Source organism: Pinus tabuliformis, chromosome 4_1 (assembly GCF_031772625.1).
Source record: "Pinus tabuliformis cultivar Carrire ecotype Pingquan chromosome 4_1, CPIR1, whole genome shotgun sequence".
Taxonomy (NCBI): Eukaryota; Viridiplantae; Streptophyta; class Pinopsida; order Pinales; family Pinaceae; genus Pinus; species Pinus tabuliformis.
The window spans coordinates 254,001,470-254,026,493 of NC_142303.1; the positions used below are offsets into that span (position 1 = coordinate 254,001,470).

The following is a 25,024-nucleotide window of genomic DNA, read 5'->3' on the forward strand; positions in this document are numbered from 1 at the left end:
TTCCTTTGAAACAAAGACTTGCACCCTTTCAAACCCATGCATCCACTTTCTTGTTGCATGTGGGCGCACTCCTAGAAAATAGGAGCCCACTTCCCTTCTCTTAACTAACTTATCCATCCATCGACAAGTGGTAAGCATGCATGGAATGGATTTTCATGTAATCTCTTTATAATCAATCTTGCTAATCACTCTTTCTCATAATCACTCTCATTTGGGTTGCTTTGGATCAAGGAACTCTTTGTTAGTCTTCATTCGAAGTAAGTTTTGCATGTTGATTCTATTACTTGCCTTGATGTTTTTGTTTTCGATCTTGCTTATTTACTGTCGTTTCAAATCATTATTGATTCTACAAGTGTCAATTTGTTGTCACAAGTTGTGACTCTTCACATTCCTTAACCCTTCATATTCTAGTCATGATTGCGACAAAATCTATAAAAACTTGTAAATATTTTCTCTCATAATTTCTATCATTATATATTGTTGTTGGACTTTTCCTTGAGACATTATAAGATAAAGTTCACTTTTGGAAGAAAAGGTCCGACTGTCAAAGAAAAATGCGCCCAGAAAGGCAATTTTTCCTCAAGAGCGAACTCCTTCCGGAAAACGAAATGTGCCCTCCTTGAGCACATGAGCGCACCCTGAACACATGAGTGTTTTCACCTTTGTCTCTTCAGCATGTGCCCTCCTTGCCCTCATGAGCACATGAGTTCACCTTGAAGGTATAAAGCCTAACTCCTTTGTCCCTTCAATGTGCGTCCTTGTGCCCTCTTAACCTCCTTGAGTGCATGAGCACACCTTGAACTCATGCATGATCTCTTTTCGTGCTTCTATACTGTATCCTATGCCCTTGATGATCTCTCTCCCTTGCTTGAGTGCACGAGCGCACCTTGAAAGCTCAAGTGATCCTTGAAATTTCCTTCATGCTCCGACAATGCGCCATTCTTGTTTTCAAGCAAATTGTTTGCCTGTACAAGTAAACATGTCCATTTGTTGATAGACTTATACTCTCATCTAAATTTGATGGATTTTTGGATATGTTCTACTAAATTATTGCTTGTAATAGATATAAGATTTCGTGAAGCTAATATTTATCACTATGAGTGTGATTCCACATACAGGTGTTCAAACTACTAGTCTCATTACTCTTTCATCATCTGTTGGAATGATTCCTCCTGCTACACATCGAGTGGCCTCAAAAGAAGATTTAGAAGCAATAATTGAAGAAGCAATAGAAGTTACAAAGGCCACCATTCCTATTCTAGCAGATACACAGTGATTCATAGAAATATCCACTGAGGTAATGTGGAAAGACATCAAAGACACATTCATGCAGAAACAATTATCTAAAATTTTGGAAGATTTGGAAGTATACATCAACATCAAGTGGTCTAGGGTACATAGGATTGCATGTAGGTTCCCAGTCATTCCTTGTGCGGAAGTGATTGAATGGGTTCTAGCACACATGGATGATTCAAATCTGGTGCTTTGTAGTGAAAGTGGTGGTCATCTTGCCACCTATTATGGAGAAGATATGCAAAATTATTACAGGATGCTAAAGCCCATAGATTATGCCAACAAGAACTTTTATACTAGATGGGTTAATCTTGACACAACTGACATCATCAAATCTTGGTGTCGAGAACTTGCCAGGTTCCGACACTGCACATTTGCAGTTTACTTGACCAAAATTCTCAAGGATGTGTATCATTACCTCATTGTTGTGTTGTAGGCTGCATGGGCGAAAGAACGATGAAGTATTTGAAGATATTTGGATATATATACTCAACATGTTAGTTACCCGTGGAAAAATCTTCAACAGGGCAAATGTACTTTCTTTTGAGTTGCAACGTCATGTTGGGCAGGCTAAAGCATCTCTAAGGTCAAACCAGGCACAAAAGTTCTATATGTTTGCATTTTTGTTAGATGGGATCTGTGCATGGTATGCATTCCCAGGAATGTATTGGAATTGGACCCCACAGGACAAGTTTCCAGTTTACTTCCATTGCAGGGTGTTGTTAGATTTGAGTTTCAGAGGGGCATGCGAAATATTGGCAGAGCATTTGTTTGCGGTCATATTTCAAATTATCTATGAGATCGATCCTCCTTGCATGACCAACAAGGTGAAGGAGTCATTACATGATATTGTAGATTGGTTTGCTCTACCAAAAGGTATATATATCAGATGATTTGGATGTCATATTTTTCCTCATATCATGTCGCGATATGTGACTAACAAGGTGGTCCTACAAGAAGTAGCTTCTCAATTGGATAAAGGGTTGCCATGATTCCTTCACAAGTGGAAGAAAACCCCTTGGCCCACTTTCCCTTTGAGGACCAAATTTGTATGAGTTGAAGAGCCACATGGTAGCAAATGTAGAAATACAAGAGTTGGACCACTTGCACTATACAATCAAGGACTTTGACTGATATGATCACAAGAGAGTGTGCAAACAACATTGTGACATGATTGGTTTTTCTTGGGGATATTCATCAATGACTTCCGTGAAAGATGAGAAGATAAAGAACTGGTATAATGCAGTAAGAAAAACACATCCAGGAATTGAAGTCGGTTCCCCCCAAGCTTCACCAGCTCGAGATGTACACATGCAGGAGACACCACAAAAATATGCTCAAGTAAAAATTGCAGCTTGCAAGAAAAGGATCAAACATGATCCAACGACAAAAAGTAGAAAAAAAATGGAAATCATATCCTTGAATAAGGGAGCTATTGAAGTTGAATAGGAAAGGAGAAAATTAGAGGCAAAGATGCAACAGGAAGAAGAGGAGAAGAGGAAGCAAGATGAATTGCTCATAAATCAACAAGAAGAAGAAGAGGAAAGAAGGAGAGTAGAAGAAGAGAAACTAAGGAAGTCATAGGAGGAGGAGTAGCATAGAGGCTGGAGGAAGAAAAATTTACTCAGGAAATAGAGGAAGAGTTGGAGGAAGATGATACTATCCAACCCATAGATGTGAACTAGGTTCTCCGGTAGAACCTACTCTTACGGGTGGCTATCTCCCATTTGGTGAAATGGGAATCACAAATCCACTATAGGATATAGTCATGGATGTATGTAATGTCATGTTTGATCAGTGGAAGAAAAAGATCATGCAACAAAGGCAAAGATACTTCTCAAATGGTCCTTAGAATTTGGCCTCTGTATCCACAAAAAAGGTGATAATTGCTAACACTAGAAGGAATCCCTAGGAAATCATGGTAGCTAATGTTGCTTTTGCTACATCAGCGTAAGATAATTCATAGTATCTATTGAATGAGAATGCATGTTTGAGGAGAGAGTTAGTTGCAGTAAAGAAACAAGCAGAACACCTCGCTACAGAAAACCAATTACTATCTTCCCACAACTTTAATACAACAGAATGGTAGTCAACCATACAGGAGGAATGAAGGCTAATGGAGGATACCATGGCACAATTGTGTGTTGAAATGATACTTCTACATGAAGTAGTGGCGCCCTATGCTGGTATACAGAAGAAGGCACAAGAATTTATAAAACTCCTAAAGGTGGAACACATAGATGCTGATCAACTCCAGGAATGGGCTGCCAAATATCCAAATGTTCCGCAACAGTTGATAAGAAAGGACAAGATTGTCGTTGAAATAAACGTAGTACAGTTGAGACTCCACCATCATAATTATATCTGTCTTGGAGAATAGTTGACTAACACGATTACATCTTATAGTCAATTGCATAATGTCTTAGAGTCTCTAGCATAGAATCCTGAGATGCCTTCAGTGGAATCACTTGGAGAGGTAAGAAGCAAGGTAATCATCCTTCAGGAAGTGAGGCAATACATTGAGAAAATCAAGCAGACATCCACACAAGAAGGCTTGCAGATCACTAAAGACATTATTCTACAATATGCCATCGCACTAGCTAAAGCTCACATGAATTTTTCATGGCTATGGAATAGTGTACAACCAAGCTCCAAATAATTGCTACAGGCTAGAGGTGAAGATGTGGTTTGCGACAGACTTGTCGGTTTGAATCAAAGTCATTGCTACGAAATTTAGAGCATGGCATACATACATTACCAATGAGCTCCATGAAGAAGCAACTGACTTGTCTTTTTGAAAACATCTTTGTCCTATTAGCAATTTTGTCTCATATAGCCACTGTCTTATATGTATTTTTTCTTTTGTAATAAGTTTTATGCAATAAAGTCCAAGAGACACATGTGGCATATGAAAAGACACATGTGTAATGTAAAGGGTCAGGTATAGAATGTGAAAGGTTGTATGGAAGCCCATAAGTCATAGAAGTTGAAGAGTCACGAGGAAACTCAAAAGTCAATGTTGTTTGTTATAAATATATCCTCATAACTCAAGAAAAGGGCTTGGATTCTTAGATTCTTGCATTGGCTTCTCTTGTATCACATAGGAGATAGATCATCCTTTGGAGAAGCAAGTTGTGGCTTCATGTTCCACTATTGGATCTAGTGTTTCACCTATGTAATAGTGTACTTGAAATATTTCATTCATAATCAGAAGATCCTTGAGCTGACACTTATTCATTCATGTATTGTGGATTTAATAACACTATTCTTGTTATGTTTGCAGTATATTTGGCGTAATTACATAATAAGACTAATGAACTATTTTGTTGCTTAGACATGGATATCGTTGAATGAATGTTGTTATGTTTTCATGATTGTTGTTTATATTGCGAACTAATTTGCAGGTAAATCAACAAGCATTTATCTTTGCTCCCTTGTCTCCCTTAGGATAGTACTATTACTTCCCTAACCGGAGGCTCCTTTCCCTTGATCAATCATGGAAGTTTCCCATGCATTCTACATTTGGTGTCACACAAAACTTACATACTTGTTGCCCCAAAGAGGTGTTTTTGTTCTCTCGTGTATGTGTTGTAACCAAGGAGTACCTATAAAACCTTTGCAATGGTGGTCAGACCATATAGCCGGATGGGACTCCTACATCAAATGGTGTGAGGTTTAATTGGGACCTCACATCAGGGAGATCCCCTGCATGTTGAGAATGAGCTCCTTGATGTGATTCAAGGGTTGAGATGTGCTCCCTTATGTGTTTGAACATCCTATTTCTCAATATGGGGTTGAGATATGTGACTCCCTCATGAGATAGAGGGTGGAAGCTAATGCTCCCCAATTCTTCTTCTTTTAGATAAGAGAATGTTTCAGCAAATAGAGTTTAGCAGAGATGAACACAGAATGATGACAATATGACATGACGATATTAGTAGGTGTTATTCTTCTTAGTTGAGAGAGAGTGTTAATTTATGCAACTATGGTCAAAGGAAAATCTCACTGGGTTTTTTTCCACACCTCAAGGCCTAGAAAGAAATGCATGAGTCCAAGGTCCTTCATCTCAAATTCCGAGGCTAGCTCCCTCTTGCACTCACTCATCAGAGTCTCACTACCTATCAATAATAGATCGTCAACATATAAAACCAAAACCAATGGCATACCTTAGAATACCTTGAAGTAGAGGTTGGGATCGACATTTCTTCTTATGAATCCCCGCTTCACCAAATAATTGTCTATGTGGGCATACCATGCTTTGGGGGCTTGCTTTAAACCATACAATGCCTTCTTCAATATGCAAAAATGTGTCTTTCGGTCCTCTACTTTAAATCCTTGTGGCTGCTCAACATACACTTCTTCGTGTAGCATGCCATGGAGGAATGCAGTCTTTAAGTCCATCTAATGAAGAGTACATCCTTGGCTTGCGGCAAGGGCTATTATCGAACGAATTTTTGTGTATCAAGCCACAAGTACAAATATATCATCATAACCCTCTCCCTCTTTATGTGAGAATCCTCAAGCCACGAACCTTGCCTTGTATTTCTCAATGCTACCATCAATTCCATGCTTGATCTTGAATAGCCACTTTGAAGTCACCACAGATTTCCCCTTCGATCTTGGCACAACATCCCATACATCATTCTTCATAATCAATTCATATTCCTCGGCCATAACATATTTCCAAACTTGTTCTTTTACGGCTTCTTCGAATGTGGAAGGTTCGGCTCGAATCATAGTGCTCATGGTTGCAACATATCTCTGGTACCTGCATGGCTGCTTCCTTTCTCTAAATGATCTTCGAATGGGAACATGTCCCTCAACATCCTATAGAGTGTCACAGATCCAACGTGGTCTCTTCCTAGCAGAAGGATCACTTGGAGGAGGACCTAAGGGATCCATAGGCTCCATGGGATCATCAATGATATCAATCTCAGAATCGGGCACAGAAGGACCATCTAGAATATCCCTGTAATCATCCCTCTTCTTGGGAGGAGGAGGTGGAGGAAGATATTTTGCTTTTCCAAGAGCAACATCTTCATCGAATGTTACATCCCTGATAATTTCAACCTTCCATTAACTAGGAATATATATTCTATAAGCAATAGAATTTTCACACTAACCCAAAAATGTATCTTTCCTTCCAGTTGCCTCCAACTGGTTCCTTTTGTCCTTAGGCACATGAAAATATATGAGGCATCCAAAGATACAGAGATGGCTTATGTCAGGCTTGACACTTGTGAACACTTCTTCAGGGGTCTTGTTTTCCAATGCTTGATGAGGCATCTTGTTTTGAACATATATAATAGTATGTGTTGCTTCTCCCCAAAGGAACTTTGTCAACTTTTGATCATAGAGAATGGCACGGGAAACTTCTAATATAGACCTGTGCTTTCTTTCTGCTAAATCATTTTGTTCGGGTGTATATGGCTCAATTGTTTCCTTCTTGATTCCTTCTTTCTTGCAAAATGTTATGAATTTATTTGACATGTATTCCCCACCATTGTCGGAACTGAATACTTTGATTCTCTTCCATGTTTAATTTTCGATCAAAGCTTTGAATTATTTGAATATTTCAAAGGCTTCACCCTTGTGCTTCAAACAATATATCCATGTCTTTCTAGAGAAATCATCAATGTAGGTGATATGGTATATATGGCCACCAATAGACTGCACAGGCATTGGACCACATATATAGAAATGATGAGATGGAGGATGTCAGCTTTCTTGTTCTTGCTAGAGGGGAATGGCCCCCTTGCCTTCTTTCCACTCACATAACCTAGACATACTCCACCATGATGGGCTTGAACATTGGGAATACCAGATACCAATTTCCTTAATTTTGGAAGAGCATCATAAAGTAGATGAGCCAATCTTCGGTACCATAACTTGCTTAGGTGATTAGTATTATGAACCAATGCTAGAAGTGGTCTTCCAGTGACTCTATAGAGTCCTTCAAATATTGATACTAATGTGAATGCATCTCTCATAGGTGAATCAACAGACAAATCCAAAACTTTTCCTTTGATGAAGGCAACCTTCATCCCTTTATCTTCCAAAGTGGATATAGATACCAAATTCTTCATTAATGTTGGGAAATATTGACTTCTTTTGAGGATGATTATCTTCTTCATGGTCACTTGAGGTATATCTTCTTCTACTTTCATATATTTTATTGTGGTCATCTCTTCGATCATCTTTTATTCTTTGATTATTGTATTTGTTGTTGTTTCTAGTGTTGTGACGTGGCCCTTTTTTCTTCTCAGAACAATCTCGTGCATAATGTCCCTTCTTGTGATAATTATAGCATTGAATATGAGATGATGTTCTATCATTCTCTCTTTTTGAATTTTGAGGAGGAGTTTTTCTTGATGGACCTCCTTTTCCTTTCTTCTTCCTTTTTGTCACGAGTGATATATGCAGCTGGCCAGGCTCTCCTTCTTCACGTTTTTGAATCCTTCTTCTTGATATCATCCTTAATTCTTCTTGTGTAAGCTTTCCAACAATTTCATCAAATGATAGGAGGACATTGTTTTTTCTTATGGCAGTAATGAAGGTTTACCAAATTGGAGGGAGACCTCTTAGAGTCACGACAGCCAATTCCCTGACAGGCACATATTCTCCAACTCTTTGCAATTGATCTCTAAGACGAGATATCCTCATTATTTAGGATTGCACAAACTCTCCTTTTTTCATATTGGTGTCTTTGAGTTGATCTTTCAAGGAGATGATTTCATTCAAATTGTTGAATTCATACATGTCGGCTATCTTATCATACATGTACTTAGACCTTCTCACGTTTCCAACATATGCAAGTAAATTATCTTGTAAACCATCAAGTATAATTTGCTTTGCTTTTAACTCGCCTTTCTTGTGCTTGTTTTTGGCAGAAGCGAAAGAATTCGCCGGAGGCTCAGGTACGCTTCCTTGAATATAGTCCAAAACATCATTGTTATCGCCTATGATCTCCAACCTAACTTTCCATGCAACAAAATTGAATGAGTCACCCAACTTCTCATCACTCTTGAAGAAGGAATTCATATTAACTTTGAATATATTGGCTCTTTCAATTTTCCAAAGATGATTGATTTAAATCTTGTCTCCTTTTAGGCTTGTCCTTCACCTCACCTCTGATACCATGTTAATTTTTTAGATTGTTCTATGTTGTTTCAATTACTTCAGCCGAAATCAATTCTTCATTTTGCAATGCATTCAATTATTAATAATGTTTCCAATCATAAACAATAATTGAAGATAGAACAACATATGCAATGACAAAGGAGACAATAGCACAACCACAAGACACACCAGATTGGTCAAAGACCAGGGAAAAACCCTTTCAAATCTTCTTCTTATTAGATTGTCATAAAATGTTTCAGCAGACAGTACAATGAGCCCAATACATAATCATCAAGTAAAGATTTACCTAATACAAATTAGATGCAGACTTCCAGAATTATTGTATGATAGAGAGAAACCTTCCAAGCTTTAGACATCTGCAGTAAATAGTCAAACTCTAATTCAGAGCCCTAGTCGCACTCATCAAGATATTCTGCGAGCGACTTTGAATTCTCGATTGCTCCCTGAGGCACTGTATGTGAGCGATTATGACTACCTGGTTGCTCCCTAAAGCATGGTAAGTGAGAGACTGGGATCTAATCCTCCCAAAACCGTCTCAGAGCCTTGGTCGCTCCCTTTAGGCTATTATGTGGGTGACTGTGGTTTCCTAGCCACTCTCTGAAACATTGTGAGCATGTGACGACATTCGAATTTGTCCTGTGACATGTGTGCAACCAGAAAATAGAAACCCTAGACACATGCGAGCCTCAAACATGTAATTTCGGACCTTGTGCGAACTTCCTCCGTCAGTCCTGTGCGAACCAAACAATAGAAGAAGAGAAGATAATGCTTGATCATGATGTGCAAAATATCTTGAGGTCTCTTGTATTTATAAGCTTCCATGAGGGTTCACTCGATGTTGAGGCCGACTTGTCCCAATGTACATGTGAGGGTTCATAAATTCAAAAACCAACTTATTCTTGCCCAAATGAGGTGATCTGTAGGTAGATATTGGTCCTCTCGAAAAGAGGAATCTAATGCAATCATCATCTCTATCTTATGAGCTATCCAATGTGGAATTTGACCCTAGCTGTATAAATTAACATTCTCTTAAGTGTCGTATCCTCCTAAGTCAATGTTTTCTAAGTGTCATCGCCTTACCTTTAGAATCACTTGTGTTATCTTTCCCAAAGATAGGTGAAGACATAGATTTTCTTGACATAGTAACTAGCTTTATTTCCCATGTAAAAGTAATGAAAATCACTTTCTTTAGCAAAAGCTCACTCTAAGATGATGAAGAGTTGCCTCCTTGTTTAGCACTCCTTCGGGTTGAACAATTGTGCCCTAGTGGAGCACACTCCTTCATGCTCATCCAGTGCATCCTCACTTTAGCGCATTCCTTTGAAACAAAGACTTGCGCCCTTTCAAAGTCATGCATCCACTTTCTTGTTGCTTGTGGGCGCACTCCTAGAAAATAGGAGCGCACTTCGACCATGACCCTCCATGCCCTTTAAATAGAGATCATAGACCAATCATGTAAAAATATGGATGCTATGATATTTGATTTGGTTGTGTGACTGGTTACTAAAGGTTTTCGTCCTATATGGAATACTTTTTTTCCCAAACATGAATGAATGAGAGTAAATGCACATCTCTTCTCAAAGATTGTTATTGTTTGTATTCATTTTTTATTTTTACACCAATGAGTAGCTTTAATATCAAGTTTGCATCCGGATACATCAAAATACCTGGGAAATGATTACATAAGTTCCAAGTTACGGGTTCTTTAAAAAAGAACAACAAATAAGTTCCAATTTTTTTTTCTAGGAAATTGTTGTTAACATACATTCTACTAACCAAACGACAACTAAATGCCCTACAATATTGACCGGACAAGAAAATGACTTTACAAAAAGAAATCATAACTCAGTAGGGGGATCAATAAACATCTTATCGCAATGGATTCCAGAAGTGTTGCTAGCAAGTTTGCATTGTTAACCGACATTCCTTTGAGTTTGTAGCTCCTCCAATTGGCTTCAATTTTATCCTCCTATTTGTTCACTTGGGCATTGAGCCTTTACAATTCCTCAACCAAAAATAGGATGGTGTCAGAAAACTATTGGAACTTCCACTGGAGGTTCAAGATCTTGGCTTGATTTTCGACTAGGAGGTGTAGAAATTTGTGAAAGGCATTGGGGCAACTAGAAGTGGTTGAGGAATCCAATATGTGCTCCATGATAGACTAGCCAATGGAAAGGAGGAAATGAATAGTAAGATCAAGAGTCTGATAGGCCTAGAATTTTGACTTAAAGGATGATAAGGAGCTATGAGTTTGAACGAAGAATGAGTGCCCAAAACTAGAGGCATGGCGAGAGGAGGACTAGGGTACTCTGGACCCAGGAAATGCAACAGATGGAGGGAGAGAAGGGGTGTGACCCACAAGAAAGGGCAGAAAATGACCAAGTAAGAAGAAACTCTAGAATTCGCTTCAGAGCAGGTATAGGGATACCTTTGGAGACCTGACAAGCCAAGTTTTGTTAAGAGACTCCCCCGTGTCCACCACCATTTCCTAAAATTTGGTGAGTTGGAAGAGAAAAAACTAGCAGAGGGGCCCCATAGTCTTAAGGGAGTTTGACAACACCACCTTGAGGGAACCCAAAGTTGTTATGGACATAGAAAGAGCAAATCCATGATGAGTCAGAGAAGTATTTAGAGCTCCACTCTGAACCAGGGACTAAGAATTCACTACTCCACTCAGAGCAAAGGAGAAATTTGGTCTCACAATTGAGTTGACGTGATGAAAAATTTCTAACTCTAAATTTGCAATGAAAGGATATGATCACGATAAAATACTAGAGATTCCTTCTGCTCCCTGGTTCAAGATTGTGACTAGTTCCTTCTTGAACTTGACAAGCCCCTCTACCCCAAGAAAAATTAACTCGACATTCGTTCTAATCATGACTTCCTGGGGCCTGCATACTCATCACCTTTCCACCCTTCATGGCTATAATCACAGGTCTCGAAAGCTCACACGCAATAGAGATCACATCGACATTGATTTTATAGAACATCCACTACCCTCAAGCCTTTAAGATATTAGGAGCGACGAAAAATATTTGCTTACAGTATTGTCCAAAAGGAGGAGTTGCCACATGCTAAGGTTGAAAGGACCAAGAGTGTACATTTCATGCATGCCATTCACCAACCACATCAACCATGACAATAAGCACATCTATCAATATAATATTCATATAATTGCAAAATTTTTAAGAGGCGGAGGTCTTATGAAACAATGGTAGGCATGATTGAAACAATTCTCCCTGATAGGCATTACCCAAAGGAACTATTGGAAAATTGAGAAGAAACATGACATGAATACATCATGGAATAACTTTCCATTCTAATATAATGTTAATGACGAGATGACCTACCTCTATAAGACAAGCCTGATTTTCTTGTGCACAACTTTCTTATTTTTTGAGACATATTTTCAGTGATAATCACATCAAAATTCATTTGTCGACACATTTCGAACCAACAAGTGTGGTTCATCATTAGGACAAGATGAACTTTCTTATTTTGAATTCTCAATATGTGATAGAAGAACTTGTGAGGGAAGTAGTTTAGGATACTAAGGATTATGTGGAAAATGAGTATTAGGTGATTATTATTAGGAAGAGATCCTATTTTTAAATGTCGAATGGTGAGAAGGGAATATCCTAGGATTTCTATCCCGAAGAGATTATTTTCTTTAGCCAACTGGAGCCCAAGCAAGAGCCCATACATTTCAACCAGATTGTTTGTCCTATTACTAAGTCCCCATGAATACTTAACTTCTTATTTTCCTTGTTATTTAAGAGAATCCCTCCTCCTCCTTCCACCTCTAGATTCTTTTTTGAGGCTCCATCAAAGAAAAGGATCCAATTCTTCTACGAGTTCTTCCACTTTCCAAATTCAACATCTTATAAGTGAAGTTTCTAGGATGCCTCTAAGGGATGATGAAAGGGAAGAGGAAAGAGGAGATATCCCAGAGGTTCAAGCAACGAATCCATCCACTAGCCCTCATGTTGGTCCAAGTGTGGATCATGATCTTTGAGCTTTTCTCTATTATATTCCACAAAAAATGAGACAACCTTTAACGTTGTTGCTTTGGGAGGAATGGAAATATTTTTAAAGATAAGGCTATTTTGGGACAACTAGAACTGCCAACAAATATAATTCAAAAGAGAGGACCAAAACCATTTGAAAATAGGTTTCCCATAGAAGGATCCCGAATACTATTTATGCCAGCTGGATATAAGGACAAAGAGGTATTTAGGATTCTTCAACCTAATATATAGGGGGCCTAAAGCTATAGACCAAACCTGAGAGGAATAGGGACAAGAAAAGAAAATATGTTGGATTGTTTCTTCATGTTGATTACAAAAGGAGCACCTTGAAGGACCTTGGATGCGTCTTTTTTTAATGTTTTTAGAAGTTAGATTTTTCTTACGAGTGAGGAGCCAACTAAAAGTATGGACTTTGAGGATGACATTGTTCAATCGTAGTTTTTTCAAAGAGAGGACTTAGGAGGGACCTGCATAGAGAATAGAATCTCTTCATAACCAGTCTTGGCCATGTATACATGAGACTTTTGACCCAATTTATCCTATGCATGTTGAATCCAGGGTGAAAAACTGGTCAAACCGTCCTTAAAATTTTCTCCCTGAGTGGAAGAAGATTGTTGGGGAATATCATCCAGCTTCCAGCCTAACCATAAGCCCGAACATTCCCATTGGGAGATATGAGCTAACATAAAGATCCCTTAACTAGATAAAAAGAGCTTAAGGGGCTTCAAAGTTTTAGAGTTATGAAGATGAGCATGATTAATTATGGAGTCTCTCTAAAGGTGGATTCACATACCATTTCCCGACATCCAACTAAGATTATTAATTATCTTTCTTTCCGAGGTTGAGATAAGTTTACAAATTGGGGAGTTATGCCTTGTTAAAGGAGGATGGATATTGTGATTCCCATTGCCTTGATGCAAGTATTTTTCTATGAGTACTTGAGCCCAACAAGCTTCCAAATTGGATCTTATTTTCCAGGCCAATTTTGTTCACATGGGCTGGTTCATCAAAGTAGGATCCTGTATTCCTAATCCTCCATGTTCTTTAGGGGAACGAATAGTGGCCCAACTGATCGAATCAATTTTTTTATTAGAGGATTTACTTCCTTCCTAGAGGAAATTTCTAATATTTTTCCCAAGACATTGTAGAATGCACTAAGGGGCTAACAATGTTGAGAATTGGTATAGTGGAATGGCAAACAATACTGCTTTAATGAGAACTATGTGACCTATTAAAGTAAGCAATATGGCCTCCCAAGATTCCTGTTTGTTGTTCACTTTAGATAATACATTTTTCCAGGCCTGAGGAGTGTGGGATTTTAGGCAAATTAGAACACCGAAATATTTGAACTCTTTCCAGTCATCAATAGTGTTGAAGCCAAATACCTCCCCAATCTGAAAAGTCTCATATATTCATGTGGAATATTTTGGAGGCTGCTAAGAAGTTTCCCAACACCATTTTGAATCTTCTAGCTATTGTCATTGAGGCACCCCCGTGAAGGATAATATCATCTGTGAACTAAAAATGGTTGGCACTTTTGATGTCCTGAGTGAAATAAAAACTAGGAAGGCGACCATTTCTATGTTCATATTACAAATGCCTACTCATAGTGTCCACAACCAGAATGTATAGAAATGGAGATAGAGAGAATCCTTGCCTTAAACCCCTGGAATATTTGAAAAAATTGGTGACTCTCCCATTCATAAGAGGGGCAATCTAGGGGGAGCCAATACATAGGGTTATCCATTGGATAAAATTGTTATCAATCACTTTGCAAAGGAAGCTATGCCTCACTTTGTTTGATGGAAATCCCCTTGTCCCCACTTGATCTGCTAGAGATTATGGATTCTTGAACAAGAATGATATTAGTATGGGGGTTTTTACGCAGTGCATTATATTAGATATCATTTTGGGATTCAACTGCGTTAAGTAAGATCATTCACGTATGACCATTTCCATGAGAGGTAGTCGTAATTGACTAATTTCTCATGATTTTTGAATAGTTCACTTAGCACTCATTGCATCGGGTGATGCTCACAGGGGTGAAGAAGTGGGATTGAAACTAGTGAAATGTGGAGAACGAATCACATAGCATCAATCATCACTTCCGGGGCTTGCACCTGGTAACTAGGACTTCCCAGGAGGTCACCCATCCCAGAACTCCTCTGGCTCAAGCGCGCTTAACTGTGGAGTTTTTCCCCACAATCAAGCCCACTTAGCTTGCTACCCCATTTGCAAAACCTTAGCAAGTATTGTGCCTCATGAACCATTCAAGTAGAGATCCCTTGACTCTTTTTGAATTTAAGTATGGGGGTTTTTACACAGTGCATTATATTAGATATCATTTTGGGATTCAACTGCGTTAAGTAAGATCATTCACGTATGACCATTTCCATGAGAGGTAGTCGTAACTGACTAATTTCTCATGATTTTTGAATAGTTCACTTAGCACTCATTGCATCGGGTGATGCTCACAGGGGTGAAGAAGTGGGTGATGCTTAAATTCAAAAAGAGTCAAGGGATCTCTACTTGAATGGTTCATGAGGCACAATACTTGCTAAGGTTTTGCAAATGGGGTAGCAAGCTAAGTGGGCTTGATTGTGGGGAAAAACTCCACAGTTAAGCGCGCTTGAGCCAGAGGAGTTCTGGGATGGGTGACCTCCTGGGAAGTCCTGGTTACCGGGTGCAAGCCCCGGAAGTGATGATTGATGCTATGTGATTCGTTCTCCACATTTCACTAGTTTCAATCCCACTTCTTCACCCCTGTGAGCATCACCCGATGCAATGAGTGCTAAGTGAACTATTCAAAAATCATGAGAAATTAGTCAGTTACGACTACCTCTCATGGAAATGGTCATACGTGAATGATCTTACTTAATGCAGTTGAATCCCAAAATGATATCTAATATAATGCACTGTGTAAAAACCCCCATACTTAAATTCAAAAAGAGTCAAGGGATCTCTACTTGAATGGTTCATGAGGCACAATACTTGCTAAGGTTTTGCAAATGGGGTAGCAAGCTAAGTGGGCTTGATTGTGGGGAAAAACTCCACAGTTAAGCGCGCTTGAGCCAGAGGAGTTCTGGGATGGGTGACCTCCTGGGAAGTCCTGGTTACCGGGTGCAAGCCCCGGAAGTGATGATTGATGCTATGTGATTCGTTCTCCACATTTCACTAGTTTCAATCCCACTTCTTCACCCCTGTGAGCATCACCCGATGCAATGAGTGCTAAGTGAACTATTCAAAAATCATGAGAAATTAGTCAGTTACGACTACCTCTCATGGAAATGGTCATACGTGAATGATCTTACTTAACGCAGTTGAATCCCAAAATGATATCTAATATAATGCACTGCGTAAAAACCCCCATACTTAAATTCAAAAAGAGTCAAGGGATCTCTACTTGAATGGTTCATGAGGCACAATACTTGCTAAGGTTTTGCAAATGGGGTAGCAAGCTAAGTGGGCTTGATTGTGGGGAAAAACTCCATAGTTAAGCTCGCTTGAGCCAGAGGAGTTCTGGGATGGGTGACCTCCTGGGAAGTCCTGGTTACCGGGTGCAAGCCCCGGAAGTGATGATTGATGCTATGTGATTCGTTCTCCACATTTCACTAGTTTCAATCCCACTTCTTCACCCCTGTGAGCATCACCCGATGCAATGAGTGCTAAGTGAACTATTCAAAAATCATGAGAAATTAGTCAGTTACGACTACCTCTCATGGAAATGGTCATACCTGAATGATCTTACTTAACGCAGTTGAATCCCAAAATGATATCTAAAAGAATGATATTGTCAAATATTTTCCTCCCTGGCACAAAACCACCTTGATTCTCTAGTATGATAGCAGGGAGAAGCTTTTTGAGCCTTTGCACAATATTTTTAAAAATTAATTTATAGGATACATTACATAAGGAGATGGGTCTATACTTGTTGAATGTGGAAGGATTATTTTCTTTAGGGACTAGGGAAAGAAACAACAAATTGACACTATCTCCAATTCAAAAAAAATTTAAGGAATGCACAACCATTTTGTAGAAATATCGCTTGATTATATCCTAAAAATGCCGATAAAAGTGAGTAGAAAACCCATCGAGGGTCGGGGATTTTTCTGGGTGAAAGGAGAAGATTATTCTACGAATTTATTCTTTTTGAGGGGAGGATAGTTAGCTGGCGATTCATATCTTTTGTTATCTTTTACAAGATATGTTCTAACATATAGTCTTCAGCTTCAAATAAGGGGGGGTCACTTTGAGTGTAAAGATTACTAAAGTATGCCACATATTCCTCCTTGATTTGATGGAAGTCTACGACCTTGGTGCCATTCACTGTCATTTCCTACATTTTCTTTTTCCTCTCCTGATTTTTAACTTGCTTATGCAAAAATTTAGTATTTCTATCTCCCACTTGAAGCCACACACTTCTAGATTTTAGTCTCCAATATTCTTCCTCTTCCTTCAACAAGGGGTGGTACTTATCAAATATTGATTTGTCCTGAGTCAACATCTCTGAGGAAAATGGTTTGTCTTCCATGGAGGAGTGGAGAAGCTCGATCTTCTTTTCCATCTCTTGAATAAATTTTTTTCCAACAAGCAAAGAGGATGTTTTCCAGGATTTAATGCAGGCTCTGAGCCTTTTGATTTTTCCTTCCCAGATCTGGATTAGGCTTCTCTCGACTGAAGGGAGCCAAGATTGAGTGACCACTTTGTGAAATTCTGGGTAGGCCATAATTAAGTGGGGAGGATAAGTCAAGTCTGAAAGGGTGATGATCAAAACCACTCCAAGGAAGGATAGTATATATCAGGGAGAGGTTACAACATAAGAAATCATCAGAGATGAGGAAGCGATCCAGTCTGGCTTCTATATGACTTGGGCCAACTCTCTTATTGTTCCAAGTATATTTGAGGCCAGTAGGTTTAATGCCCATTAAATTCGAGTGATTAATAAAGTCCTTCATCTACTCTTGAAATTGGTCTCTAATTGGTGATACCCCTTTCTTCTCCCAACAATGCAAAGTGGTATTAAAAAGATGTTGAAAGCACCATACTCTAAGTCACATAGGCTTTGCAAGGAAGCCCAACATTCTTGCTTTTCTCGAAAATGAGCCAACATATAAATATTAATGAAAAAGCATACCTGATTAGAGGTGAGGTTGAGAAAGTGGGTAGCAAGCCAGTGTACATTTTTAAGAGAGATTAACAACCAGACCTGGTTCAGATCCAAAAGAGTGCAGAGACCTCTAGATGCACCTCTGGTACTGACTGAGGCCATGTTGTTTCCAATCCACAAGTAATGTTACTGTACTAAGATTTCATGCTCCTCCAATTTTGTCTCTTGTAGTAGAGCAATTGTTGGTCTTTCCTTTTTTTATAAGAGATTTTACTTTAGTCCTTCTTTTTTTAGACCCCAAACCCTACAGTTCTAAGAGAGGACTATTATTGTTTACTCTTTGGTTGATATGCCCCTTTGGGTGGGGCAGTTCCAACACTTCTTTTACTTTCCTTACCTCCCATGTCTCCTACTTGGAGGTAAATTTTTAGAATGGCCTGATGGCTAAGTTCTTTTTCCTTCTCTGTTTTATCTATTCTATTCTTATGTTTGTCTTCCTTCCAAATCGACAGGTTCAATGTTGTTTCTCTTTGATATTTTCTTCTTTCAATTTCTCATCAACTAAATTAGCAAATGTGACACTAACATTGACTTCTTGCAGTGAAAGGAAGTCTTCTTCACCTTCTCAGGAATCGTTTTGAATGGCTTTTGCTTCTTCATCATATTTTGAATTAGCCATTGGCTTAGTTGATACTTAGGGAACCCTTAGATTACTTGTCGGATCTAAGATAATCGGACCTTGATGGGGAATTTCTCCTTCTTCGTCTTCATGGACAAGAGCTTCAAACTTGTTTCCATTGGCACCAAGTTTGGTTGATTTACTTATTCCTTCTCCACTGACGATCAATTTATTCTTGGGGGAACTGGGCCCAAATCCATTTTGATGAGGTTTCTAATGTTGGTGATTAGAGAGAGGTTGTTGCTTTTGAGACCATTTCTTACTTGTTTCTTGTTTCCACTGATCTCCATGTTCCCCTTGCCTTTCTCGTTCCTTTGATTTTTTGGGTCAATTTCTGGCGAAGTGTTCATAATCATGATAGACTTTACATTTAAACGAGAGTTGATCATAATCAACCTCTTGAATATGGGTACAACTATCCAAGATGAGGTTGTTTACAGTAGGGATGCATTTATCCATATCCATATTTACACAGATTTAGGCACTGGAGAAAATTCTATCACGAGGCTTTGCATAATCAACATATTTACCTAGAGTGTTTCCAATTCCCCTGAAGGTGGCATCATTCCAGCAGTGTAGGGGGAGGAAGGGAAAATTCACCCAAATTGGAACAATGGAGGGGACATCACAATCATGATTGAATTCAAGGCTCCAATGATCTAAATAAAGCCCTTGTGCTCCCATGAAAACAGGCCACTTCAAAAGATTAAATCCTAATTTGATTAATTTTGAAAGAGGAAGGTGAAAAAACCATTGCTGGAGAAAGAAGAAGTGACCTCCCCATTCATAGAGGGTTTCTAGTTTTTCTCAACCCCTAAATGGACAAATCTAGAGGATGGCCACAAACCCAAAAACTGTTAGACAAGACCCTGATCTGCCAGTTGAAGGGCATAGAGCTTGGCATGAGGGGTGGAAACCTCCACTTTCGGGATCTCATCCAACTTCTTGATGAACCAAGACGAAGAATATTTTTGGAACTTAGGGCCACATGAAACCAGGGAGTTGAAGGTTGTGATCTCCTAATCTAGCTGAGAAGGAGAGGCCAGGTTGGTCATGGTTGACCACTCGACCTAAGCAAGGCACCGCAGAACCAAGATATGAAAATCAACAAAGGAAACAACACCAAAAATCCAAAAAGGCCGCACCTAAGTGAATATTGGGGGGATAAAGGAAAAATGGGGCCTGTTAGGAAGATAGACTCAAGACCATAGGACTACTGAGCTCAACAAAGCATAACAGGGTGAACCAGAGATGCTCAGGGCTGAGGAACAAAGCAAAGTGATCCTCTGTATACAATCTCATGTTTTTATGTTTTGATGGATACATTAAGCTTAGAAGCATAATGACATATTTGTTTCAAAGTGCAATACTTTTTCTTTCTTCATTTTTATATTATAGTTTTGCAATTTATTTTGTGCCATTGTATTCCTTGTAAAATTTAGACTAAGGTAAGTATTTGGTTTGTTGTTAAAAGTCAATTCGTTCTATTAATTAATTTGAGGGAACACAATATTGAGCCATGTGAAAGTTGAGGTAGGCGACTATAATGGACCCCAAAAATAAAATGCAATAGTAGTAGTGAGAAGAAATTGATGTTAAGAAGTGTAAAAAAAGAGACAAGAACTTGGCTGAAAATGCTTTAATTCATTCTCAACACTTGTATTCATTTCATGATATCAATTTATAGTAATTGTATTTGACCACTTCTCAATCTATATCTCACTGTCAACTCATAAGTGGATAATGACAACACCTCATCAGTAGATAAGGACGACAACTCATAACAATGTGGTCTTTAACTTTATGATTATTTAGGGACTCACGGTGTAACATTCCCCAACTCCCCTGCCCCCCCACATAATCACAAATTACAATAAATATATCAATAGGGAAACATGAACTAGTGCATAAACTAGAACCATTTCGTTCTTCAAAATAAATCTTCTGAACTTAACTTCAATGAATATATGCTTGAAAAACCATAAAATCCAAATGTTGAATGGTTAACTTGAAATGAACTTTAAGAGAGAGTGGAATTTCTCTAAGTGAAGAACTACCATGTTTGAACATTCCCCTAGTAATTGGTGAAAGAGTAGGATTACCAAATCTCTCTTTGAATTTAGACACAAATAGGCATTGAATAACATATCAATGAACAATTAAAATCAATGATAGGATTCTAGATTCCATTCTAGGCCTTTCCTAATATGTTGATTTGATGAGATTAATTGAATGAACTATAAACATATTGCCATGTTGGAATTCCCAAATGTTGACTAAATTTAGATTAAGAGGACTTTGAAACTTGAAGACTGACTATCAATATTGATACTTGGTAACCCCCTAATCATGTGAAAAGAGAGAAGATTGTTGAAGGGATCCAAGCTTGATATTTTGGATTATTTTTTTCTTCAATGGTTCAACATAGTATCTAGTAGTTTTGGTTGACCCCTAACCTTTTTGACTTTAGTTTTTGGTGGTTTTGTTTGACCACTAATCAATTTGATTTCATCAATAAAATCCCCATTGATATGTAGAGAGTACCATTAATTTTTCTTTTCAAAAAATGTATTGAATTGGGCCCCAATAATTCCTAAAACCTTCATCTATAACTTGAAATCCTTCTACTTTTGTGATGTTTCCATGAGAATGTGTCATGCAACTTCTTAACTTATTGACCCCATCACTAAGATCTAATTTAACCATAATGAAATATTGGCTTTTTATCCTTCCTCTTCTTTTGACAAAGATGATTTGTCTTCCCACAATGAAGACAAAGATGGAGATCAAAAAAATGTGTCTCCATATGGCTGACTTCGTGACAATGTTGGTACTCAAGTTTTTCCCTCGATATGTTTATTATTAACTATATCAACAACCTCATTAACGTATACATTAGAATCTAAAGTATTCATTTTTTTATTATCAAGAAGTCATGCACTCACAAACTAAACTAATTTGGAGTAATCATAATATGAAAGATGTTTCCCTTGTCATCTCCTAAACCATGCCAATTATTGTTAAATTGAAATTCTTCCCAAGTTTTCACAATCATCTTGGAAATATCATTTTGTACTTTTTAATATTCTTCTTTGGTAACTTCAAATTCACATTTATTGTTGGTACTATCACTCTGAGCTTTTGCTTATCATTCATCTTTCACAAACATTTCTTCATCAATTCATTATATGATTCCTTCATGACTAGTTAATGGACCATAAACCATATATTTTGTTGTGCGTACCATCATGTCATGTATCACAAGTGATATCAACCATTTGTATGGGATCATCTATGTCGCAAGTAACAATGAACCTTTTCAAATGAGGTCATTTGTTGCATATGTTGCATCAACTATAGTCTCAATTTGTTTCTCCTTTTCATTAATTTTAGCAAAAGTACTTTAATCAATATATCATGGATATCAATTTGTGTATGAAGATCAACAACACAATTATCCAATTCATGTAAGGAGTCTTGCAATTCTTTGATTTAATGATTGGAATTTTGCAAATTCTCTCCTCTTTTCCTCATTTTAGATTTTGCACTTGCCATGCTCACTTGTACTTGCTTGCTTACACACATTTATTGTATATCACGCTTACTTGCTAGTTTCCAACCTTAGAGTGTTGAGTACTAGCAATCATGCACCACAAAGTGTGATTTTTACCATGATTAAAATTTGATAAAGATGACCTCCTTATTCAATTTCACATAGTCCTTTTTCTACTACAAGGCATCAATTTAATTATAGATTCAAAGTCTTAATCAACCTTAATAATTTTGACTTGAAATTGTTTGATTGAATATTTACCTTTACATGAATCATTGTTTGATGAAAATTAGAGGAACAAGCTCATTTCAGACCCATCCTACATGATATTACACAATGATTTTTGGATGACTGAATTGATGTCTCACTTTGACCAAGTTTTTATGTGTTTTTCTATTACATGTGTGTGGTGGAATGGCAAAGTGAAATTTCATCTTAAGTTTCAAAACTAGACATAAACATTGTAAGCATCCAAAAAAATGGCCACCATCCATGAGCACAATTGTCCTCAGGCCTCAGTCTGATTTTAGGACAAGTGTAAGACACATGACCCAAATAACAACATGATTTTATTATGATTTCCTTTTTGTGGCCAAAATGGATTTTCCCAAATACAATGAGAGGGTTACAATGATTTTCATGTTTCTATATTTGTCTTGACTTTTATACAAATTACAAACCTTCAACTTTATGCATATTATATTATTTCTCCTTTTCAATGAGATAGAGGAAATTGTGTGCATGCTTAGGTGCAATAATTATTTGACTTTGAGAAAAATTATAACTTGGAACAATTTCCAATGCCCCCCCCCCACCATTCTTGTTTTTAGACAACTCTAATGACTTTTCTTTTGCTCTCAATTCCATACCCATTTGAATTTGGATTTAAATTTGATTTGTGATACTTTGAATTAGTACACACTTTAATAATTTTTTTCATCCACAAATAATTTACAAGCCATACAAAAATATACTGCTTCTCACTATATTTCTCTTCATCATGTTTTGTTATACGTGGAGATGAATTTCAATATAAAAAATGAATGTTTAATTTTCTTTCCATGTTGAATAAAGAATCTACAAATAGAAATTATGTTGCCTCTTTTTTCGCTTGGCAATTGCACATTGGCTACCTATTGATGTGCATTTTTGTTGCACATGGGGTCTCTTCCCGTGTTATGTGGGAGAACTATCTTCAAGCCAACAATAATTTTTTTTGGCATGACAATTTGATTAATTCAATTGATCCAAAATTTCGAATTGATCCAATTTAACTGTCATCAACAATAACATAAAAAACAGTTATTGTTATTGAGACTTAGCATAATTAAGACAAGTCATTTTGACATTCAACTGAAAATATTGTAACATTGAGAGGGCTTGGGGTAAGGTCCATTGCATATGAGGGAGAAGAAGGACTCTCCCAATTGGGGGGATCCTATACTTTGATAAGGATAAGCATTTGATTGAGGAGAGATAGCCAACCTTGAAACTCACACTCCACTAACTCTAGTGACCAACAATAGGGTGATATATGGATGGATAGATAGATGGATAGGAACCAATTATGATTGGATAAGCATAACAACATGGATCGATTGATGTATAATATATAACAAGCTTGAAATATAATCTAGAAAGTGTAGTTCTCTCATCAATGAATGGATGGGTATATGTATATTAAGATGTCACTTTTCCTTGCATAATATTCACTACTTTGTACCCATATGGTAACCCTTATATATTAAATGTACTCCCAATGCACCAATAAGAATATCAAGCTAAGGAAATAGAATTTTTTCAAGGATGTTGATGCATATAATTGATTAACTTATAATGCAAATTATTAGTCAGTGGTTTAGATATGAAAATTTTAATTATTGAAGATAGACTCTCCTATAAACTTTCCAAAAATGGTGTGCTTGTGATCAAGCCAATCAAATTGATCCAAAGTAATAAAAGATGTATTGTTATTTGAGTTAAAATATGTAGATATTTCATTTTTTATTTCTTCATCTAAATGGTGATGTCACATGGGCTTTTACTAACGAGGTAAGATTTAAATGTTGCAACTCTCATTCTAGTTATCATTGAATTAGACTTTTACATGAAGAAAATGACATAGTAGAGAGGACGAGCTTTGCAAATTCCTAACAATATGAAAGGATTTTCAATTTGCATATGTAGGTACACATTTAATTGGTGAAGTTGAGAGAATTTGATAGAAAAATGCCATAATTCATTTTTTATTAACCATTAGGGTTTGGATTGAATGAAATTAAAGCCCACAACTGAAGTAAGACAATGAAATGTTCTATGTAATTGGTTCCCACTAGTTTGTTTTACTCAAAACTTTCACCTTGGTGTTAATTGTAAAGGAATTTAGATATTGCAATCAGATCTAAGGAACAAATACCTTTCAAAGGATTTTAGGTCTTATTCAAGATAATTAAAAAACAAAATCAATTGCAAAATTCCACCAGCCACACAACTTTATACAACATATCCCTTCAATCAATTTTCATAGATATTGGTACTTAGGATTAACTAATATAATAATAATCACTATTCAATCACCATAATTGAGTGGAGGCACTAGATTTGATAGAAGCTGGATCAAAAAATAGATCCAACTAATGCAATGATTCATGCAATGGCTCAATAAATTCTCCCTCTCTATCTCTGTATCCCTCTCTCTCTCTCTCTCACACACACACACACACACACATTAATAGATTTTAGGTTTAGGATGACTCAAGGAAAGAAAAGACAACTATAAAAGTGTTGTTTAGATCTCATGAAGCATATGCTATAATTCTTACTATTCTCAATGAAATAATACAAATAAACTTTACCAAATCTTTTCATGATCAGTAACCAAGTGAGGGAAACACCTCCCCACTTGTCTAGTATCTATATACCTTATTTTGTGCACCTGCTTCATCACAATCAGTTGCACAAGAACTATGACAACTAAAAGCATATTGTTAGCCATATGCAATTTTTCACATCCTTTTACATGTGTCACTTCAACCACTGCCCATGCACTATATAATAGCAGCAATAAAAAACAGAAAGGTGCAAATGACAATGAACTAACAACATATTTCATCCTCTTGATAGTTTCGCATGACAAAATCCCATGCTCCAAAATCCCTGCTTTGTCCACCTTTGAAAATATGAGAGAAAATGTCTTGTTCACGTTCATGAGCCTCTTTAATTGC

The 25,024-nt window shown here is 37.4% G+C and overlaps 1 pseudogene; it reads left to right on the forward strand.

Annotated features, from left to right (window-relative positions):
• The first annotated feature begins 1,096 nt into the window (after nt 1-1,096).
• The window catches only part of LOC149175230 (asparagine--tRNA ligase, chloroplastic/mitochondrial pseudogene), a 37,763-nt pseudogene continuing 13,835 nt past the window's right edge, over nt 1,097-25,024 (forward strand).